This window comes from Vombatus ursinus, unplaced genomic scaffold (genome assembly GCF_900497805.2).
Source record: "Vombatus ursinus unplaced genomic scaffold, bare-nosed wombat genome assembly UNPS02014847.1, whole genome shotgun sequence".
Classification (NCBI taxonomy): domain Eukaryota; kingdom Metazoa; phylum Chordata; class Mammalia; order Diprotodontia; family Vombatidae; genus Vombatus; species Vombatus ursinus.
In genome coordinates this window covers 18,169,694-18,191,972 of record NW_020954625.1, presented here as the reverse complement: position 1 = coordinate 18,191,972, position 22,279 = coordinate 18,169,694, and the positions used below count along the sequence as shown (strand labels likewise).

General features: G+C 39.4%; 1 pseudogene; it reads right to left on the bottom strand.

Moving 5' to 3' along the window:
- Window positions 1-6,607: 6,607 nt before the first annotated feature.
- LOC114026906 lies at window positions 6,608-22,166 on the bottom strand (annotated as a pseudogene).
- Between the last annotated feature and the right edge of the window lie 113 nt (window positions 22,167-22,279).

The window sequence follows — 22,279 nt, the reverse complement described above, 5'->3', positions numbered from 1 at the left end:
TATAGAATGGTTGAATCCATTCACAATTCCAATGACAGTGCGTTAGTGTCTGAATTTTCTACCTTAGAATTGTTTTAATTTTCATTTCTCTAATCAATAGTGATTTAGAGATTTTTTTTTATATAACCAAAACTTCTTGTTTGTATCCTCTGACTATTTATCAGTTGGGGAATAGCTTTTGTTTTTATGGATTTCAATCAGTTCTATATACTTGGGAAATGAGGTTTTTATCAGAGGAACTTGCTAGAAATTGTTTTTCACAGCTATGATTACTGTGTACTTCTCTCCATCTTATTCTCTCTCTCTCTCTCTCTCTCTCTCTCTCTCTCTCTCTCTCTCTCTCTCTCCCTCTCTCTCTCTCTCTCTCTCTCTCTCTCTCTCTCTCTCTCTCTCTCTCTCTCTCTCTCCCTCTCTCTCTCTCTCTTTCTCCCTCTCTTTCTTTCTCCTCAAAAAGTGTTTTCCTTCTAATACCTCCTTCAATCTGCTTTCCCTTCTATCATTCCCCTTTCTCTTATCCCTTTTCTCTCATATTTTCCTGTGGGGAAAGATAGATTTCTATACCCCACTGAGTGTGTGTGTTATTCACTCTTTGAGCCAATTCCAATAACAGTAAGGTTCATGTGCTTCCTCCTACCTACCCCATCCTCCCATTCACTGCAAAAACTTTTTCATACCTCTTTTATGTGAGATAATTTATGTCATTCTACCTTTTCTTTCCTCCTTCTCCCATTTTATTTCCCTTTCCCATCCCTTGATTTTTATTTTTAGATACTATCCAATCATATTCAGCACATTTATACCTGTTTCCTCTCTATGTATATTCCTTCTAAATGCCCTAAAAGTGATAAAGATTTTAGGAATTATAAGTATCATCTTCCCATACCAGAATGTAAACACTTTAACCTTATTGAACCCCTTATACTTTCTCTTTCTGCTTTTTTTAAAAATTTTACACTTCTCTTAGATCTTATATATGAAAGCCAGATTTTCTATTCTGCTCTGGTCTTTTCATCAGAAATGCATGAAAGTATTATACTCAGTCTTTCTGGGTAGGTGATTGTTGGTTGTAATCCTAGCTCTTTTGCTCTCTGAAATATCATATCCCAAATCCTCTGATCTTTAAATGTAGAAGCTGCTACATCTTGTATGATACTGACTATGGCTCTATAACATCTGCATTGCTCTTTTCTGGATGCTTGCTCTATAAATTTGGGAACTTTTGAATTTGGCTATGATGTTCCTGGGAATTTTTCATTTTGATATCCTTTTCAGGAAGTATTTTATGTATTATTCCAATTTCTATTATACTTTCTGGTTCTATAATATCAAAGGGGTTTTTCTTTATAATTACTTGAAAGATGATGTTTAGGTAATCTTTTTAATCATGGCTTTCAGGTTATCCAATAATTCTTAAATTATCTCTCCTCAATCTATTTCCCTATGTCAGTTGATTTTCCAATGAGATATTTCACATTTTCTTTTTATTCAGTCTTTTGATCTTGTTTTGTTGTTTGCTGATGTCTTGTACTCACTACCTTTTACTTGCCCAATTCTAATTTTTAAGGAATGACTTGCTTCAGTGAGCTTTTATGCCTCCTTTTCCATTTCATAATTCTGCTTTTTAAGGAGTTCTTCTCTTCAGTGATTTTTTTTATATTTTTCCAATTTTGGCCAATTCTGCTTTTTAAAGAGTTTTCTTCTTTGGATTTTTATGCCTCTTTTACCATTTGGCCTATTCTGTTTTTTTAAAGTGTTATTTTCTTCAATATTTGTGTGACTCCTTTATAAAGCTGTTGACTTTTTTTCATGATTTTCTTGGATAACTTTCATCCAAATTTTTTCTTGACCATTTTTGAGTCTTTCCAGGAATTCATTTTGGACCTGAGAACCACTTCACATTTTTTTTCTTTCAGTCTTTGAGTGTAGTAGTTTTGACTTCGTTGTCTTCTTCTGAGTTTGTGTGCTGATATTCCATGTCACTATCATAACTTTCTATGTTTAAGTTCTTTTTTATTTTTTTTCACTCTTTTCCAGCCTACTTTTTAACTTTTAACTTCATATTAAAGTTAGAGTCTGTTTTCAGGGATTAGGGGGCACTATCCCAAGCTTCACAGTTTTTGTGCAGCTGTTTTCTGAACTACTTCTAGGAGTCTGTAAGTTTTCAGTTCATTCAAGATGATATGATCTAAGGAGAGGTATAGTCACTGCTCTCCTGGCTGGTGCTTTGGTCTGTAAGTGACCACTAGTCCTCTTTTCCACCCTGGAACTATGAGCAGGGTTTTTAATTTCCTTGTGGATGCAAGCTCTAGTGTATAAGTGATTTTCCTCATCCTCAAATTGGGACCCAGGTCTATGACCTGGATGTCTATATGAACAATACAATAGAGTCTTGCACCCTATACCATAAGTAGGATTCTTTTAATCTCCTTGTGACCAGCTGTGTGACCCCCTTACCATCTGTGGACTGAAAGCTCTGAAAACAGTGGTTTCTGATTTATTTCTCCCAAAGGCCTGCTGCTGGGTTGGTAAGGTGGAGCCTGCTTCATTCTTGCCCAAGCGTTGCTTATGATGGACCATGCTCCACTCTCACCCTGGTGTGACATATTTTGCCTGCCAACCTCTGTTGTGTTAGGCTGGAAATTTGTTTCACTCCATCCTTGCACAAGAATTGTAGCTGCATTATAGGACAGAAAAGGGTGCATTTAAGAGATTTTATAGAGGACTTTACAAAAGATTTGATTTGGGGTATGAGAGATAGTGAGAAATCCAGGATGACTTCAAGGTTGTGAGCCTGAGGGCCTGAAAGGATGTTGTTGTTGTTGTTTTTTTTTCCCCTGTACAGTAATAGAGAAGGTAGAAGGGAGGAGAGTCTTGGTGAAAAGACAATGCATTCTATTTTGAACAGATTGAGTGTATGTCTGGTGGAATCTAGTTTGAGAAATCTGAAAAGCAGTTGGAGATATGAGATTAGAGATCAACAAAGATTGGGACAGGGAAGGTAAGTTTGTGAATCATCATTATAAAGGTGCTAATTAAATTCATGGGAGTTAATGAGATCACCAAGTGATGAAGAAGAGAATTGGGCCTAATATAGAACCCTGAGGGACTCCTGTAGTTAGAAGGCATGATTTGGGAGAAAATTCAGAAAAAGAGACAGAGAAGAAGTCAGGTAGATAGAAGGAAAAGCAGAAAAGAGTGATGTCCCCCAAACTAGAGAGGATTGAATATATAGGAGGAGAGAGTGATGAACAGTTATCAAAGGCTGCAGAGATGTCAAAGAGAATGAGGGTTAAGAATGGGCCATTAGATTTGACCACCAAGATATCATGAGTTAATTTGGAGAGAATCATTTTGGTAGAGTGATAAAGTTGGAAGCTAGATTACAAGAGGTTAAGAAGAGAGTGAGAGGAAAGTGGAGGCTTCTATTACAAATAGCCTTTTTTGAAGAGTTTAGATACAAAGGGCAGAAAAGATATGGAGTAGGAGTTAGCAGGGATGGAACATGAAGTGAGTATATTTTTTTCAAGACAGTGGTGGCATGGTCATGCATGTAGGCCATAGGTTATGAGTGAGGGAAGAGGTAGAGATTGAAAATAAATAATATAGTGGAGATTGCAGAGGAGGAAATCTTTTGGGAGAGATGGAAAGCGACCACTAGAACAAATAGAAGTGTTAGCCTTGGTAAGTGGCTTTGATAAAATGAAAAAAAAAAAAAAAACTAAAGAAAAAACTAGCTGATGGGCAGCCTTTTTTGCTTTGTTCATTTCCTTCTAATAACAAGAGCAAGTGAGGAACAGCAGCAACATCTTAGGTAGGCCCCCTGTGGTTTAATTATGGGAACCAAAATAGTATTGGAGTATAGTCATGGAGGGTTTGGGAAGTCCATCATTGGAAGGAAGATTGGTAGGAATTAGTGTATAAATCTATTTAAATACTGCTACTGTTACTGCTGCTGCTGCTGCCATCACTAACTAAAATTTACGGTGTTGTCAAATTTGAAAATGGCTTTATCACATGTTTTTACATGTGTTTCATGCGGTCTGTCAAAGATAGGTACCATAAGTATTATTATCATCCTTATTATTGAAATTAAACAAATGAGGATAAGAAAAGTTTAATAGCTTCCTGTGATTGCAAGGTTAATACACACCCAAGTCTGAATTTGAATCCTAACTTCCTAATTTCCATTCTAGCACTTGATTTATTACTCTGCACAGACTTGTGAGGACAGTCAAGAGATTGTAAGCATGTTGAAGTCAGGAATTTTTGTTTGTATATTTACATCCTCTGGACTTAGCATTTTCCTGGGAAGCAGTAGGTACATAATAAATGCTTGTTGCATTGAACTGTAATGTCAAGGATTAGCATTTGACTGTCATGGACTTTTGACAGAGTTTTCTGCAATTCAAATATCTATCCCTATTAAAGAAGACTTCACTTTTGAGGAAGTTTTAAAATTAGGAACTACAGAAGATTTCAGGACATGAGAAAACATTAAAATCTCAAAGACCATAAGGGCAAATCTATATGTTTTAATATGAGTTCTGTTGGTATGCTTTACACACTTCCTGATAAAGAAGCAAGCATCCATTTCCTTTTTCTCTCTTTTTTTCTTTTTGCTAGGCATTGGGGTTAAGTGACTTGCCCAGGGTCACACAGCTAGTTGTGTCTAGTGTCTGAGGCTGGATTTGAACTCAGGTCCTCCTGACTCCAGGGCTGGTGCTCTACCCACCTAGCTGCCCCAAGCATCTATTTCCTTAGAGCAATAACATTGTTTGAAGAGAGATTGTTCTCTGCACAGGGAAATCAGGGCCAAGCCTTAGGCCTGGACTTCAGCCACCTAGCATCGAAATGGAAATTGTTTCATCGCAGCAATCTAATAAAAGCAATTAATCAAACATTAAAAACTCAGGTCCTGGGAGAAACACAACCTTTCTGTAAGACATGGTGCCTAACCTCAAGCATTCCCCCTCTTTTGAACTTCCTTTTGTGTTTTGTCTTCCCTCATAGGATTGCAAGCTCCCTGAGGGCCTTTTTTTACTTATTTGTGTACCCAGCACATATCCCAGTGCCTAGAACATAGTGAGTGTCTATTTTTTTTTATTAACTAGAAGTAAATTTTATGTCTTGAATGGGAATTCATGTTGCTTCTTTCTAGTTTTGAATATTCTTTTATGACATGTCATCTAAAGAACTTCAAAGGTTTTACAGAAGGAAAAAATTGTGAGAGGACAACAATTTCCATATGACTGTGAAGAGGTAGAAAACTTCAGATTCCTTTCAGCTTCCAATCCCATCATCTTCAGTTTATAAATGAGTAAAACAAGACTGAGGAAGATGAAATTAATTCCTCATGTTCACACAGCTAAATCTGAACCAGAACTCAGGTTTCCTCACTACTCCACCAGTGGTGTGTTCATTCTACTGCCCTGACTTCCATAGAATATCTCCACAGACTTGCATTTGTCCTTTTTTTTTAATAGAGGGTAGAGTAAAAATGAATTTGTCAACCCAGCTTAATAGTAGGAATGGTGGTAGTAATGTGATCAGTACTCGAATGCTTCAGTGGTTATGGGAATCTCATGGAAGAAGAACTTTTCTTCAGTGATAAAGATGGCAACCCAACCATGCCTACTCAACCTTTGTGATTCTAGTTCACATCCTCCCATAGGCATATCCCAAGATACTAGAGTCCTTGCCCACTTTCTGCTGACAACCTAGGGTGTCAAAGCCTTGAGGCTGTTTAACCATTATTCTTCAACCTGACCATGTAAGCAGCCTTTTTTTCTTCCTGTGACACATTTCCCTGATGACATTTTTACTTCCATTCTTCATTGTACCTGCCCAAACTCACCATTCACTCTTCATTCCCCTTTACTTGAGATTCATTTTTAAAATTCTTTAGAGAATGTGATCAGGAATTACTGCAAAAAATCAAATAACTTATCTCTTTAGTATTCTTACCACTACTGATATTTATATAGATTTAAAGGGGTACAAATAACTACATATCATTTAAGGCAAAGAACTCAATAACCATTGAGGTAACCACAGTAGATAATCTCATCTCAGCACTTTTAGGATGAGTAAATCAAAGCTCAGAGAGGTTAAGTAATTTGTCCATGGACACACAGCTAGTTACTTTTGGATTTGTGCTTTGAACCTAGACAATAACTTCAGTCATTACTCATGTTAACAACTTACATGAGGGCAAGAACTATATATTTTTTTCTTTCCCCCATTTCATAAACCTGAACAATGCACAGTCTTACATGTAGCAAATGCTCAATAAATACATTCTTTTTAGGGAAAAAAAGCTGCTTTATTGAGGGAGGAAATGATTTCCAATTCTGGGACAGACTACATTTCCCTTGGGCCAGGCCAACCATATCCTCCCTCCGCAACCCTGAAGGAGGTAGCAGCTAAGGCCAGGGGCTGCAGAAGCCAAAGTAGGAAGTGGGAGAGGGTTAGCATAATGGCTTCACACAAGTAGTGATATTCTTATCTGGGAGTGGTCTATGGGAGGTTTAAATGAGGCAGCACCAGGCAGAACCCTCAGGTGTAGGTGTCAGGGGAACATGAAAGGAATAGAATGAGGCAGATCAAGCTAGGAGACGAGGTGGCCATGGAGCTTGCGTTCATGGGTCAACACTAGCCAGAGCTGCTGCCCAAGCCTACCTGAGCAGGGGAAGGTTGCCTTGTGTACAGATACAGTATCCTCTCATTCCCTTCCTTGGACCTAAGGAAGGTTGATAAGGGAAAGTGGTAAAATCAGTGGGGACAGTGGCTCCTAGGCACTGATAGGCAGTCTCCTTCATGATCTCATCCTGCAGTTTGTTGATGGTGTCACTCAGGGATCAGAGCTGGCTCTTCGCCCCTGGGCTAGACCTTGTGATGTCTCTCACATGTGTGCATGTGCTGAACTGATGAAGTGTGCCCAGCAGCTGGCTAGTTTTCTGGTCCAAAGCTCCAGCTGCTAGTTTGCTCTCCAGGCCCTCCCATGCCGTGCATGCCAGCTTGGCTACATGCAGAGGAAGCAAAGCTGTCAGCATTGCCTTCATCTGGGCTCCATTGAGAGTGCTATTCTCATGCTAGAGCTGGGAGACGTGCAGTCTCATGACTAAAATTTGCTAGAGCAGCAGTGAGAAGTCCTTCACTGGCCCGGGGCCAGAGACATTACCTAGACCTGCTGTGCAGTGCTGTGCTTCACCAGTGATGCCCAAGGAGGGCGCTCCCCCTCAGCTCATCAGTAGTCCTTTAGAACTGGCCGCTCAGTCCCAGATTCTCAGCCTCCAACTGGTCAGTGTCTGCCTGAAGGGCATCCATCATCTTCCCAAACTCTTCTGCAGCAGGGTCTGAGTTTCCTCTAGTTGACTGTACTTTTTGGATTCTTTCATATGTGTCCTTGAGTGCGCTGTCCAGCTTCTTCTCCATAAGGTTCTGACACACAGTGGCCTCACTCACTCTTCCACCTTGATCTTTAGTGATTTCTTCTATTTCTCAGGGAGGGTCCCACTCCCCTGGCTTCAGCCCCAGCCCCTCAGCATCAGTGATCTCCACAGGAAGGGCTGCAGCCTGAAGTTCAATAGGGGGAATCCTTGGGCGCCTCTCTAAATCATTTTCTTCCTCCTACATGGCTGTGGCCAGGTAGCAATGGGTATGCTGGATGAAGGTTGAAGGCACTCACAGGGGCTGCTAGATGGAGACCCATAGATCTGCCTTGAAGGCTAACTCTGCCAGAATGCTCGAGGCCAGACCCTCATTCTCAGCCAGGTAGGCAATGAGTTGTGCAGCAGTAGCAGCTACCTCCTATGGCACACCCAGCCCCCAACCAGGTCAGATGTTTTTGACAGTCTTGAAGTATCAGACACCTGAGCCCCTGAAGCAAGAGCAACAGGGATTTCAAGAGTATCTGTCCCTGGCATCCATCTTCAGATCTTCTTATCAAACTGCCAGATGTAACTACAGGATATTTCCAGGTCCCAGAGCTGGAGGTACAAGTCTAAGGCCACTACCCACACTGTAGAAAGGCATGAAACCTTCCCACCTCTTTGGACACGCAATCCAGTGCACTCTGGGTTTCAGCCACCTGCATAACACAGTCCTCAGGCTACTCAGTACAATGGGCGCTACACAAGTACTGCTCGTGTTTGGTGGCCTTGGTGAGGGACTCTATGTTGACCATCTCATCTCCTTTATCTTTACATAACAACTCAATGAGGAAGTTCATAATTATGGGCATTCATCTCAGGATAGAGACTGACAACCTTCTTGTGGACATCCACACTACGCTGAGCCATGACATGCTCATATTAATGAAGTGTGGCCTGCAGGAGGTTCAGTGAGTATACCAAGTAAGTAATAAGACTGAGCTGCCTCCTGGAGGGCCCTTGAAATCCTGGTCACCCTGCACAGCTTTCACTCAAATCAAATCTCTCCTGTGCCTGCTTTCTTGTTAGCTTTGCCTTATAAACCAGGTGGTGGGCGAGCAGCAGAGCAAGGACACAGTCAAGAACCCTACAAGGCCTGAAGAAGTTGCCAGGCATGAAGGCCATAAGCAAGTACCAATTGACCTGGGCCACTCCATTTGCCTCAGTGTCATATCAACAGTCTTGGTGTGGTCTCTGGTCTCAGCAAACTTAATCTTGACGTCAAAGGTCTCAGGGGGTGACTGCCACTGCCGCCCTACCAAGGCCTCCTGATGACTTCTCATCTCTGGATCCACATCCTCCAGATGGGCAGTCAGCTTTCAGTATTCCTTTATAGTCTATTAGTCAGCGACCATCTCCTGAGAGGGCTCTCCAAGCTTCTGGGCCTCTCTCACTTGGGAATGTACCATGACCAGCTGTTCCTGAAGCTTAAGTTCTGCCTCCTGGGCTTTCTCTTGCAGCTCATTATTTATCTCATTCATAAATTCAAGGTCTTCCAGTCTCCTGCAACTTCCAAACTTTCTCCTCCAGGCTCAGGTTCTTGTCTATCCCATCTCTTCTTCTCCCAGGCTCGGATTCACCTGCTTCTTGATCTCATCAATGGTACACTCAGCCTGATCCAGCTCTTCCTGATAGTGGTTCTGGGGATGCCTCATTTCCTCCAGCTTTACATTCTTCTTCTCCATGAGCTTCTGAAGTTCAATATGCTCCCACTTTTCTGAGGACAAGAGGTCTCGCCATCTCACCAAGCATCCTTCAGATGGGCATTCTGCCCCTCTACCTGCTTGTGCAGTTGACCGGATGCAGTTTCATTTGAGCCCTTCTCTGTAATTTTGACCTTGAGGATCCCGAGATCAGTTGTGAGCTCACCCACACATTTCTTCAGAGCCTCCATGGCCCACTGCAAGGACTCTGCCTGCCCCTCAGCCAATCCTTGTTAAGTGGGCATTTCCATAGCATCTGCCATATCAGCTATCTCCTCCATATGGCATTCTCTTGCCTCCAAGGCATCATTTGGTTATTGCAAGATGCCTTGAGCTTCCACTGCCATTACACCTGCACCTCCTGTATCCTGCTCTTCCGTTCTTGCACTTCCTTCAGCTCCATCTTGTGCTTCTTGGGTCCTTTTAGCTCAGCTTTGTCCTCTGCACATTTTAGCCTCAGTGTGTCAAGCTCTTCCTCCAGGTCAGGCACCTGAACCCCCTGTCCTTCCTCTTTCTTGACCTGAGAAGACAATGGAAGAGCTGCCTTGGGGGAAGTGAGTGAATGTATGGAGATAATGGGGGCTGCCAAGGGAGTCTGTGCTTGGGTGCTGGGGTTACTGATGCTCATCTCTGGGAGGCAGAGCCAAGATGGCAGAGGGAAAGCAGTGACTTGCTAGAGCTCTCCCCCAAACCCTTCCAAATACCTACAAAAAATGGTTCTAAACAAATTCTAAAGTAGCAGAACCCACAAAAAACAGAGTAAAACAAATTTCTGTCCCAAGACAACGGCTGATCAGAAAGGTATATCGTACCGGGCAGGGAGAGGAGCTCAGTTTGGTGTGGGCACACAGGCTGCAGTGACCCTGGAGGAGGCCTCGGGGGACTGAATCATGGGAAGCTGTGGCAGTTTCCAGACTTCTCAACCCAGAAACGCCAAAGACAACTTGGAAGGTCAGTGGGAAAAGTCTGTTACTGCGGTGAGAGAAGAAACTAGATCTCAGCTGCCCCGAGGGCAGTGGCTGCCTTCTGAACTTCTGGCCCACAGATGGAGGGGGAATCGAGTGGCTGATCAGAGGGCGATTGCAAGGATCTCTATGTCAGGGCTGAGGCAGGAATCTCTTGCTTTACCCATGCTTGGATCTGGGTCACAGTTCTGAGGGGTGGTTCTGGGGCGAGGAGGAGCGCAGGCGTGATGGAGTTTGTTGTGGCTGTGGAGAGGAAACACCTTGCCCCTTATCATAGCACCTTGGAAGAACTGACATTTTTCAGGTCCCTAGAAGTATCTCTGAAAACAGCTTCACAAACCGCCAAATCTTGGGACAGTGCATTCTCCACATTGGAAGCAGACTCTTACCTTAACAAAGAGTTTAAAACTCAAGTAATTGGTTGCAAAAAGAGTCACACTATATTATCTTACTTTGGTGACAAAGAAGATCAAAACGTACAACCAGAAGAAGAAAATAAAGTCAAAGCTCCTACATCCAAAACTTCCAAGAAAAATATGAATCAGTCCCAGGTCTTGGAAGAGCTCAAGAGGGATTTTGAGAAGCAAGCAAGAGAAGTAGAGGAAAAACTGGGAAGAGAAATGAGAGTGATTCAAGAAAATCATGAAAAGCAAGTTAACAGCTTGCTAAAGGAGATCCAAAAAAATACTGAAGAAAATAACACCTTAAAAAATAGCCTAACCCAAATGGCAAAAGAGGTCCAAAAAGCCGATAAAAAAAAGAATGCCCTAAAAAGCAAAATTGGACAAATGGAAAAGAAAGTACAAAAGATTACTGAAGAAAATACTTCCCTAAAAATTAGAATAGAGCAATCGGAAGTTAGTGACTTTATGAGAAATCAAGACAGTGTAAAACAAATCCAAAAGAATGAAAAATTAGAAAACAATGTGAAATATCTCATTGGAAAAACAACTGACCTGGAAAATAGATCCAAGAGAGAGAATTTAAAAATTATTGGGCTATCTGAAAGCCGTGATCAAAAAAAGAGCCTAGACATCATCTTTCAAGAAATTATCAAGGAAAACTGCCCTGATATTTTAGAACCAGAGGGCAAAATAGAAATTGAAAGAATCCACCAATCTCCTCCTGAAAGAGATCCCCCAAGGAAAACTCCTAGGAATATTGTGGACAAATTCCAGAGTTCCCAAGTCAAAGAGAAAATATTACAAGCAGGCAGAAAGAAATAATTCAAGTATTGTGGAAACACAATCAGGATAACACAAGATTTAGCTGCTTCTACATTAAGGGACCACAGGGAATGGCATATAATATTCCAGAGGGCAAAGGAGATAGGATTACAACCAAGAATCACATACCTAGCAAAACTGAGTATAATTCCTCTGGGGAAAAAATGGTCATTCAGTGAAATAGAGGACTTTCGAGCATTCCTGATGCAAACACCAGAGATGAAGAGAAAATTTGACTTTCCAATACAAGACTCAAGTAGAAAATGAAGAGGTAAACAGGAAAGTGAAATCATAAGAGACTTATTAAGGTTGAACTGTTTATATTCCTGTGTAGAAAGATGATATTTGTAACTCATGAGACCTTTGTCAGTATTAGGGTAGTTGGAGGGAAAAAATTTTATGTATGTACATATATATAGATAGATAGATAGATAGATAGATAGATAGATAGATAGATAGATAGATGGATGGATAGATAGATAGATATAGGGCACAGGGTGAGTTGAAGATGAAGAGGTCATATCTGGAGAATAAAATTAAGGGGTGAGAGAGGATTATACTAGGAGAAGGAGAAAGGGAAAAGTAGAATGGGGTAAATTATCTCACCAAAAAAAACAGAAAAGAAAAGGCTCTTACAGTGGAGGGGATCCGGGGGAAAGTGAGAGGAAATGAGTGAATCTTGTTCTCATAGGATTTGACTTAAGGAGGGTATAACATACACACTCAGTTGGGTATGGAAATCTGTCTTACCCTACAGGAAAATAGGAGGGGAAAGGGACAAAAGAGTAGGGGGATGATAGAGAGGAGAGCAGTTTGGGAAAGGGGGTAATCAGAAGCAAATAATTCTGAGGAGGGACAGGGTCAAAAGAAAGAACAGAATAAATGGGGGGTGGTGGGATAGGATTAAGAGAAATAGAGTTAGTTTTTCACAGCATGTTTACTGTGGAAGTGTTTTGCATAACTGCACAAGTAAAGCCTATATGAAGTTGCTTTCCTTTTCAATGAGGATGGGTGGCAAAGGAGGAAGGGAGTAAATTTGGAACCCAAAGTTTAAAAAACCACATGTTTAAGAAAATGTTTTCACATGCAGCTGGGAAATAAGAAATACAGGAAATGGGGTACAGAAATCTATCCTGCCCTATAGGAAAATAGAAGGGGAAGGGGGGGAGAGATAGCAGGGAAAGCAAACTAGGGGATGGGGTATTCAGAATGCATGCCATCTTGGGATGGGGGGAGGGGTGAGATGGGGTGAAAATTTGGAATTCACAATCTTGTGGAAGTAAATGTTGAAAACTAAAAATAAAGAAAAAAATTTAAAAAAAGGGTTGTCTTGCAGCAGTAAAGGCCCAATTGAGGTCATAAAATATGAGTTTATAGTAAACCTAGTCAACACGGTTTCATGATTTTCCTTGGCTTCATTCAACGGCATGCATATAGGTGCAAAGATAGTGGATGGAGTAAGTTATCCAAGGCTGAGACTTAAAAAGGTAAAATCAGTGATAAGATAGGGGGCAAGGGACTCAAGAGCACAGTGTAGAGTTGAACTAGTTCACCAAGTGGTCAGAATGGAGAATGTGGCTAGTTCAAGGATGATGGCCTGGAATTCAACTAAGAGGTTTAAGGATTGGGGGTCAGAGTAAGGAAAAAGAACAGGATTTAAGTGGCAATGCAGAGGGAAAGGTGGAATGACAATAGATTTTTATAAGATAAGAGAATTCCAGAATTCATGAACATAGAAATGATATACTTGTGGGTGATAGCAAGATCAATAGCATGACACTCTTAGGTATAGCTGAGGTAGGGTACAGAAGTAACTTAGATGAAATGAGTAAGTTGAAGAACTGTGAGTTTAGGATGTTTAAGATAGTACAAATATGTATGTTTAAGTCCCTTCATACAAGGGAAGGAGGAGAAGAGGAAGCCTGTGAGCTGGGCACTGAATTCTTTGAACAATTTTTAATTGTTTTGTGGTGGTTCTTTTTATATGTATTATTGTAATCATTGTGGATATGGTTTTCTTGCCTTTATTTACTTCCTTTTACATCAGTTCAAGTTAGTAAAAAAAAAAAAAAACTGATGCTCATGTCCCCAGTGGAGGTTGAGGCAGAAGCTGAACCTGAGGGGAGTGTTGGGCCAACAGTTCTTGATATCCTTGAGTTGGTAGGACAGGCAGGCAGTTTGCTGGCATTAACAGCTGGGCCAGCTGACTCTCTTGAGCATTTTTGAGACTGAGGAGTCTGGCGTCATTAGGAATGTGGTATCTGTGCCAGCTGCAAACACCTGGATCTGTGATTGGAAGCAAAGATTCCATGCTCCTCCTCATTTGTGAAGTACTTCCTTCTTTGAACAGTTTCATTATTCTTGCTCTTGAATTCATCAAGGATCACATCTACCCACTTGCCTGGGGCAAATTGTGTGACCCCTCCCCATACAGATCATGGTACTACAGTGGTCCTTCCTGATCACTTCCACTTGGGACCCAAAATGCAGGGGTTAGCTTCTCGTCTCAACATTTATCTTGCTGCCACTTGATGTCTGTCAGAGTCCAAGCTAAAGACTCTGTGGCTGCCCCCAAGGGCAGCCGCCAAATACAGTTTTCTCTTCTACATCATGACTTTCCCCAACACTATTTCAATATATCATGGGTCAGCATAAGGAATTAAACGGGAATTTGGGGGGATTTTGCCAGAGTCATAGATGACAGGTAAAGTCCATCAGATGTCACAAAGCCTATGGCTAAATATTTAACCCAGATTTCATAATAAGGTACTGTAAACAACACACAAAACAAAACAAAACCAAAAAATCAGACCTTCTTTGGTATGAAGGAAAGGCCAGAAAATGTTATGAGGATTTCCCATATTGTAGGAGTGCTATGCCCCTAACCCCTGCAATGTAGAAGGGATAACTGTAAATGTATTTTTAAATTTTGCCTTTATTTTCAGTTCCAAATTCTCTCCCTCCCTCCAATTCTTCCCCCACCCATAGAGAAAGCAAGAAATACAATATTCATTATACATATAAAATCATGCAAAACATTTCCACATTAACCATGTTAAAAAAAAAAACACAAGCAAAATAAAGAGGGGAAAAAGTTTTAATCTACTGTCTGAGTCCATCAATTGTCTACCTGGAGGTGGATGGCAGTTTATATCATGAATACTTTGGATTGTCATGGGTCAGTCTACTGATCAATTACTAAGTCTTTCATAGTTGATTATTTTTTATAGCATTGCTGCTACTGTGCAGATTATTTGCCTGCTTCTACTTGTTTCACTTTGTATCAGCTCATGTAAGTCTTCGCCAGTTTTCAGAAACATCCCCTTCATCACTCCTTAAAGCACTACACTATTTGATGACATGAATATATAATAACTTGCTCAACCATTCCTCACTTGATGAGGATCCATTCAGTCTCAGGTTCTTTGCCATCACAAAATAATCTGCTGGAAATATTTTCGTACATGTGATTCCTGTTCCTTTTTTGTTGACCTCCCTGGAGTATAGGCCTAGTAGCAGTATTGATGGGTCAAAGGGTATACAAAAGGCAGACAAAGTTTTTGGCACTTTTGGCATAGTTCCAAATTTGGCATAGTTCCAGAATACTTGGAATATAAATGTCTACAAACTGTTGGGATGCATGGGGAAACTGGCCTTCAATGACTTAAGCCCTGCTGTCAACCATATTTGACCCTATGCATCATATTTTCTCCATATCCCTTTCATATATCCAACACTTTCATATTTGTGCCTCCTACCTCCTTGTCAAGTTTGATTCTCAGAAAGGATCTGATAAACTCATTCATGCTGAGGAGTAAACAGGTGCTAATTTTTTAACATGTTAAGACTTCCAGGAGAATTTCTATGAGAGAGAAGCATTTACATAGCATCTACATAGCATTTAATTGGTATAGAGAACACTTGGGGTGAAAACGTCCACCGCTTAAAGCAGCTTGGTGTCGTCTCTATTACCATATTCTTTGAAAGTTGTTTGCGTCACTAAGAGGTCCGATGATTAGCCTATGATCACACAATACATGTGTTTATGTATTTCAGAAACAAGACAGAAATGTGGGTCTCCCTGAACACTGAAGCTGGGCCTTTATTCACTGTATCGTGTTATTTCATTTGTATTAAAAACAGAAAACAAAACAAAACAAAAAACACTTTCCATTTGCCTCAGATCAGAGGTTTTGTTTTGTTTTGTTTTTATGTCGGGGAGTTTCTAGTAGGTCTCAAATCCATCCATATAGAATCATGTCTATTTTGAACTTTCGAGTTCAGCTCCTCCAATCTACTTATTTTTCACAGGTGAGGAAAATAACTCTTTGATGTGTAGAGTTACTTACCCATGGTCACCCAGGTAGTTAGTGGTAGAGCTTGAGGAAGCCAGTTTTTTTGTTTTCTGTTTTTTTTGTTTTGTTTTGTTTTGTTTTTCTGACTTCTGAGTCTATGTAAAGAAAACCAAATTTAGAATCAGCAATGATATCCAATTCTCTACTTCTCTAAATTCAGGTTTCAGATTCTGAGGGGACTTAAGAGGTCTATTCTCTCCCCATATAATGTCAGTTTTAAAATCCTTAAGTCTTAAATGAAAGGCCATATCTCACCTTATTTACTTCCCTTCAGTGAGACAGAACCCACTGACTTCCAAATCATTTCTTTTACCTTTTCAAGACTTTTAATTTTTGAGAATGACTTCTTTCTAGCAAATCTAAATCAACCTCTACACAGTTCCCATCCATTGTTCCTAGGTCTTCCCTCTGTGGCAGAAGAAATCTAATCTTCTTTTCTCTTTTTTTAAATATCTGCATGATTCCCTCTCCTCTTAAAGCAAGTAAACAGATAATCATATATTCTGTAATAATCTAGAAATATTGGTCATTTTTCCCAGAAGTGAGGTAATGAAAAGAAATCTGGACAAGGGGTCATGAGACTTGCCTTTGAGTTTTACATTTAATCTAGAATCCCTCATGTATTGTGTGAATTTCAATAAGTCATGTTCATTGCCTTATTTTCCTCCATATAAAATAAGGGTTTGGACCTAGGTCATTTTTAAGGTTCTCAGTTCCAAAACCAAACAGACAAACCAACACCAAAAAAATGAAACTAAGCAACAACAAAAAACTGGCATTCTGTAATGTCTATCCAATTCCACCACCCTGTTCTCTAAATAAAAGGAGATATTTCCAGAAGTACAGTCACTCACCCAGGACCTCAGGGCATCATTTACCACTCCAACAAGACTGGTACCATTCCATTCAGTGAAATCAGTTTTTAAAAAATGTGATAATATCATGTGTCTGAATTTCATACTGAATTCTTATTTTACTCCCAACTGCTCAGATTTGTGTGTGTGTGTGTGTGTGTGTGTGTGTGTGTGTGTGTGTGTGGACATATTTTATAGCAAGGGTTCTTGAATGCCCCTTCCAAGCTGATACTTTCTGCCCTCCACAGTTTTCTTTTCTGCTTAAAGATTGGCTTTGTAACACCACAGGCTAATTAAATAATTGAAAGTTCTAATAGAATTTTCTGGATAAATTATAATGCATGGTGGGATAGCATGGTGGGATATCATTCTGCTCACAGTTCAGGAATAAGATTGATGGCATTGAGGTCACACAAGGTCATCTACAGTTGTGGTCAACTGATGAGAGGGCAAATGTGAAAAAGGCAATAGAGTCTCTCATTGTTTTGCTTTAGAGTCTTTAGATTTTAAACTAGAATTACAACAGAGTAGACATGTAGGCTTTCAAGTTCACAAAAGTCTTTAAATGCTTTACAGAATGTTATTTATCTAGAGTCTGTGAACTTACATGTTCATTAATAATAATATTAATCACAATGACAATAATAACATTCATATAAAACTGTAAGGTTTACAAAGTCCTTTATCCTAATGCCAATCCTGGGAAGTAGGTTGTATTAAAATTCTCACTTTACAAATGAGGGAACCAAGACCTAGAGATGTTGAGGGCCTTGCAGAGGATCACAGACAGTTATTTTCTGGAGTATGATTTGAACTGTCATCTAGGCAGACTTTCAGTGCAATATCTATTGTGCCACCTGGATACCATTCCAGACTGCCAAAGAAGTGCATAGCATGCACACATACACACACACATACACACACAAACACAATGTTAAGGACCTCTGCTTTATAGAAATTAACCTAATTTTAGCTATGCAAATACTTCCCAAATGCACTGCATTTACTGAGCAACATAGATATATAATCAAGTAGAATGTAAGTTATTCTAAGGCAAATTCTGCTCAAGGGTTATTTTTCCCCATTCCTTAACAAAATGTCTTTCATATAATAAATGCTTTGCTATAACAAGGGACAGAATGTTGAGCTTGGAGTTGGTGTGATCAGAGTAAAATATTTCACCTTTCCCAGCCTCAGTTTCTTCATATCTAAAATGGGGGAAATAACCACTACTTTGTAGGATTGTTATGGAGCTCAAAAAAGTTAAACTATATAATGTGCTTTGCAAACCTTAATGCGGTATGTTATCACTAATTATACTGATAATTTTTTGTGATTATTAATTATTTAGTAACATTTATTCTGATGGCAGAAAGTGAAGAGGAATTAAGAAGCCTCTTCTTGGCAACTGGTCCCATCACTTCCTATCAGATAGAGGGAAAAGAAATGGAAACAGTGTCAGATTTTATATTCTTGGGTTCAAAGATCACTGCAGACAGCGACTACAGCCATGAAATTAAAAAAAAAAAAAGCTTTCTCCTGGGGAGGAAAGCAATGACAAATCTGGACAGCATACTAAAAAGCAGAGATATCACCTTGCTGTCAAAGTTCTGTATACTCAAAGCTATGATTTTTCCATTACCAATATATGGCTCTGAGAACTGGACTATAAGGAAAGCTGAGTGATGTTCAGTCAACATCTTTGAATCATGGTCTTAGAGAATATTTTTGATAGTCCCTTGGACAGCAAGATCAAATCAGTTAATACTTAAAGAAATTAATTCACAGTATTCACCAGAACGACAAATGTTGAAGCTAAGGCTTCTGATGCCACATAATGACTCACTGGAAAAGATCCTGATGTTGGGAGAGATTAAAGTCAAAAGGAAAAAGGGACTGTAGGGGATGAGATGGAAAGATATCATGGAAACCACGAACATGAACTTGGACCGTCTTTGAGAGATAGTGCAGGATCAAAGGGACTGGCATGCTATGGTCCATGGGGTCATGAAGAGTCAGACTGAATGAATGAACAACAATAACAACAATTAACATCTGTTGAGAAGTGAATTAAATCATGAATGAGTAATTTAAATTCATGAAGTACTTATTTATCAAGCACTCTGCTAAACAAAAAGGGTTCCAGATGTAAAAGCAGTGACAGTGCCTGACATAGAAGAGACTATATTCTAATAGGGGATTCATAGTGAACAAAGAGTAGACTGGATTACAGAGTTCCTGCAAAAGGTGCGGAGCCATGAAAATGTGGAGCAGCTCGTGTTTTCCAGTAGCAATTAGAGTAATCATAGATTACTGGTTTGAGAACTGAAAAGGTTGGTAGATGAAGGTGAGAGCTGAGTAGGTTGGAGGAGCAGAGTGAGGAACATATATTTATGGTGTTAAGGGGAATGGCACAGTCATAAGGTGAAGGATGTCTTGAACTTTTTATATAATGGGCCAAGGAAGGCATTCATCTGTCAAGATGATGAAGCTCAGGAATTGCAGTAGTTCCAGAAATGACAATTCTTGAGAATAAATAACTTACACTTAGGTACAATATAAAGAATACTGTACTGAAAGTTCAGAAACCTGGGTACTAGCCCTAGGTTGAAAGTAACAAGCATTTTGATCTGGTACAACTTACTACCCTTCTCTATACTTTGGTTATATCCTCAGTAGATAAGATATATAGAGAAAGAAAGAATGAATGAGAAAGAAAGAAAGAGGAAGAAAGAAAGAAAGAAAGAAAAAGAAGGAAGGAAGGAAGGAAGGAAAAGAGAAAGAAAGTAAAATTATGTGGGAGAGTTGGAATAAATGTTGACTAAGGGCCTTCCACCTCCTAATTTCTGGTTGTGCCATGAATGAAACCAAGGGTCAGAGCTGGAAGGAATATAAAATTCATTTAAGTAACCTTAGTGATTTTACAAGTGAAAACCAAGACCAGAAAGTCATGAACCAGATCCCCCCCAAAAGTGAATTCAACCAAGCACCTCAAGCTCCAAGTCCAACGTTCATTCCAATTTATGAGTTTCAAAGGGGTTAGGAGACTTGCCCAGCATCACTCAGATAGCAGATAGTGAATTTTGAACATAAGTTTCCCTGAATATCAAGTCCAGCACTCTTCACAAGATGGGAAAATTTGTTAAACCAAGGAGTAAGCATTTAGTCAAACTTCATTCTCTAGAAATGGAGATTAGCATACTTCACTAGCCTAGTAACCTTCCTTATTTAAAACCTATTAAAGACTGGATCTGATTTCCATGACATTCAATTCAATTAAAATCTGAGTTCAACACCAAATCTTGTAAAACAAGTAACTGGGCAAAGGGATGACCTGCTGTATATTAAGATATTGTTTGAGATATAAAACACTGAAAGGGCCAATTTATGTAAATCAATTTGATTGTTTTACTTTATCGCATTTAATTAGCATCTCTATATTCCTTGTAGCCCAGATATAGGCCTACAATGCAAGAATTCATCTTTGTTGCTTGACCCTAAAATCATTGCTCTGGCCCTGCACCCACTGCTTACAAATTTCATTTTAATTTAAATAGTATTTTATTTTTCCCCAATTACATATCAAGAATTTTTTTAGAATTCATTTTTACAAAATTCTGAGTTCCTAATTTTTCTTCCTCCTTCTTTCCCCTCCCTTCTTCTGAAAATGGTAGGCAGTTTGATATAGTTTATACATGTGCTATCAAGTAAAATATATTTTCACATTCATCACAGTTGTGATAGAAGAAACAGATCAAAATAAAGTAAAACAATGAGAAAGAATAAATTAAGTGGAAAAAATATTCTTTGGTGTGCATTCTGAGTCCATCAGTTCTTTATCTGGAAATGACTAGTATTTTTTCCTTCTTGAATCCTTTGTACTTGTCTTCGATTGTGTTGTTACTGAGAAGAGCTGAGTAATTCATAGTTGATCATCACAAAATGTTGCTGATACTATGTACAATGTTTTCCTGTTATGTTCATTTCACTTTGCTTCAGTTTGTACAACTCTTTCCAGGTTTTTCTGCAATTTGCCTGTTCGTCATTTCTTATTGTGCAAAAGTATTCCATTACATTCACATACCATGACTTGTTCAGCTATTCACCAATTGATGGGCATTCTCTTTCTTAATTTTCAACATTTTGCCACCACAAAAAGGGCTCCTATAAATACTTTCGCTCATGTAAGTCATTTCCCCTTTGTTATGATCTCTTTGAGATACAGACCTAGTAGTGGTATAGCTGGATCAAAGGGTGTGCACAAGTTTGGATGCCCTTTGGGTATAGTTCCAAATTGCTCTCCAGAGTGGTTGTATCAGTTCACACCTCTATCTTCAATGCATCAGTGTCCCAATTTTCCCACATCCTCTCCAACATTTATCATTTTCCTTTCTTGTCATATTAGCTAATCTGATTGGTGTGAGGTGGTATTTCAGAGTTTTTTTTTTAATTTGCAATTCTCTAATCTAACATTATTTAGAACACTTCTGCATATGCTTATAGATATCTTTGATTTCTTTATCTGAAAACTGCCAGTTCATATCCTTTGACCATTAATCAATTGGGGAATATCGTGTATTCTCATAAATTTGATTCAGTACTCTATATATTTGAGAAATGAGGCCTTTATCAGAGACACTTGCTCTAAAGATTGTTTTCCAGCTTTCTGCTTTACTTTTAATTATGGTTGCATTGGTTTTGTTTGTACAAAAGTTTTTCAATTTAATACAATCAAAATGATTAATTCTACATTTCATAATGCTCTCTATGTCTTGTTTGGTCATGAATGCTGCCCCTCCTCATAGATCTGATAGGTAGGCTATTCCTTGCTCTTTTCTATTGTTGTCTATGATGCCTTTTAGCAAGATGTAATTTCCTTCCTTATCTCTTAATTAGGTCTACTTTTATTTTTTTTGCTTTTTCTTTGTCTAAGATCAGGATTGCTACCCCTGTTTTTTTTTTAATTCAACTGAAGCATAATAAATGCTGTTCCAGCCCCTTACCTTTACTCTGTGTGTGTCTCTCTGCTTTAAGTGTGTTTCATCTAAACAACATGTTGTAGGATTCTGGTTTTGGATCTACTCTGGTATCCACTTCTGTTGTATGGGAGAGTTCATCCCCTTCACATTCACAGTTATGATTATTACCTGTGCATTTCCCTCCATCCTATTTTTCCTCCTGTTTGTCCATTTTCTCTCTCTTTCCCCTTTCACCCTTTCCACCTTACAAGTGTTTTGCTTCTGTCTACAACTTTACTTGATCTGCCCTCCCTTATGTCAGTTCCCCACCACCACCTTTACTTAATCTCCTCCCCTCCTACTTCCCTTTTCAGTAAGATAGATTTCTATATTCAACTGATTATGTATATTATTCCCTTTCTAATCCACTACTGACAGATTCAAGTAAGGTTCAAGTGATGCCCATTTCACACCCTCCCATCTTCCTCTCCACTGTAAAAGGATTTTCTCACCTCTTCATGTGAGATAAATTGCCCCATTCTATCTCTCCCTTCCTTCTGTATCTTTTGTATTCCTCTTTCTCATCCTTAAATTATTTTTTTATGTCTTTCCCTCAAACTTACCGTATACCTGTGTCATCCCAGGGCTGGGGAACCGGAAATCTGGAGGTGACATGTGGACCTCTAGGTCCTCTAGTACAGTCCTTTGACTAAACCTAAACTTCTCACAACAAATCCCCTTAATAAAATGATTTGTTCTGTAAAACTTGGACTCAGTCAAAGGCCACA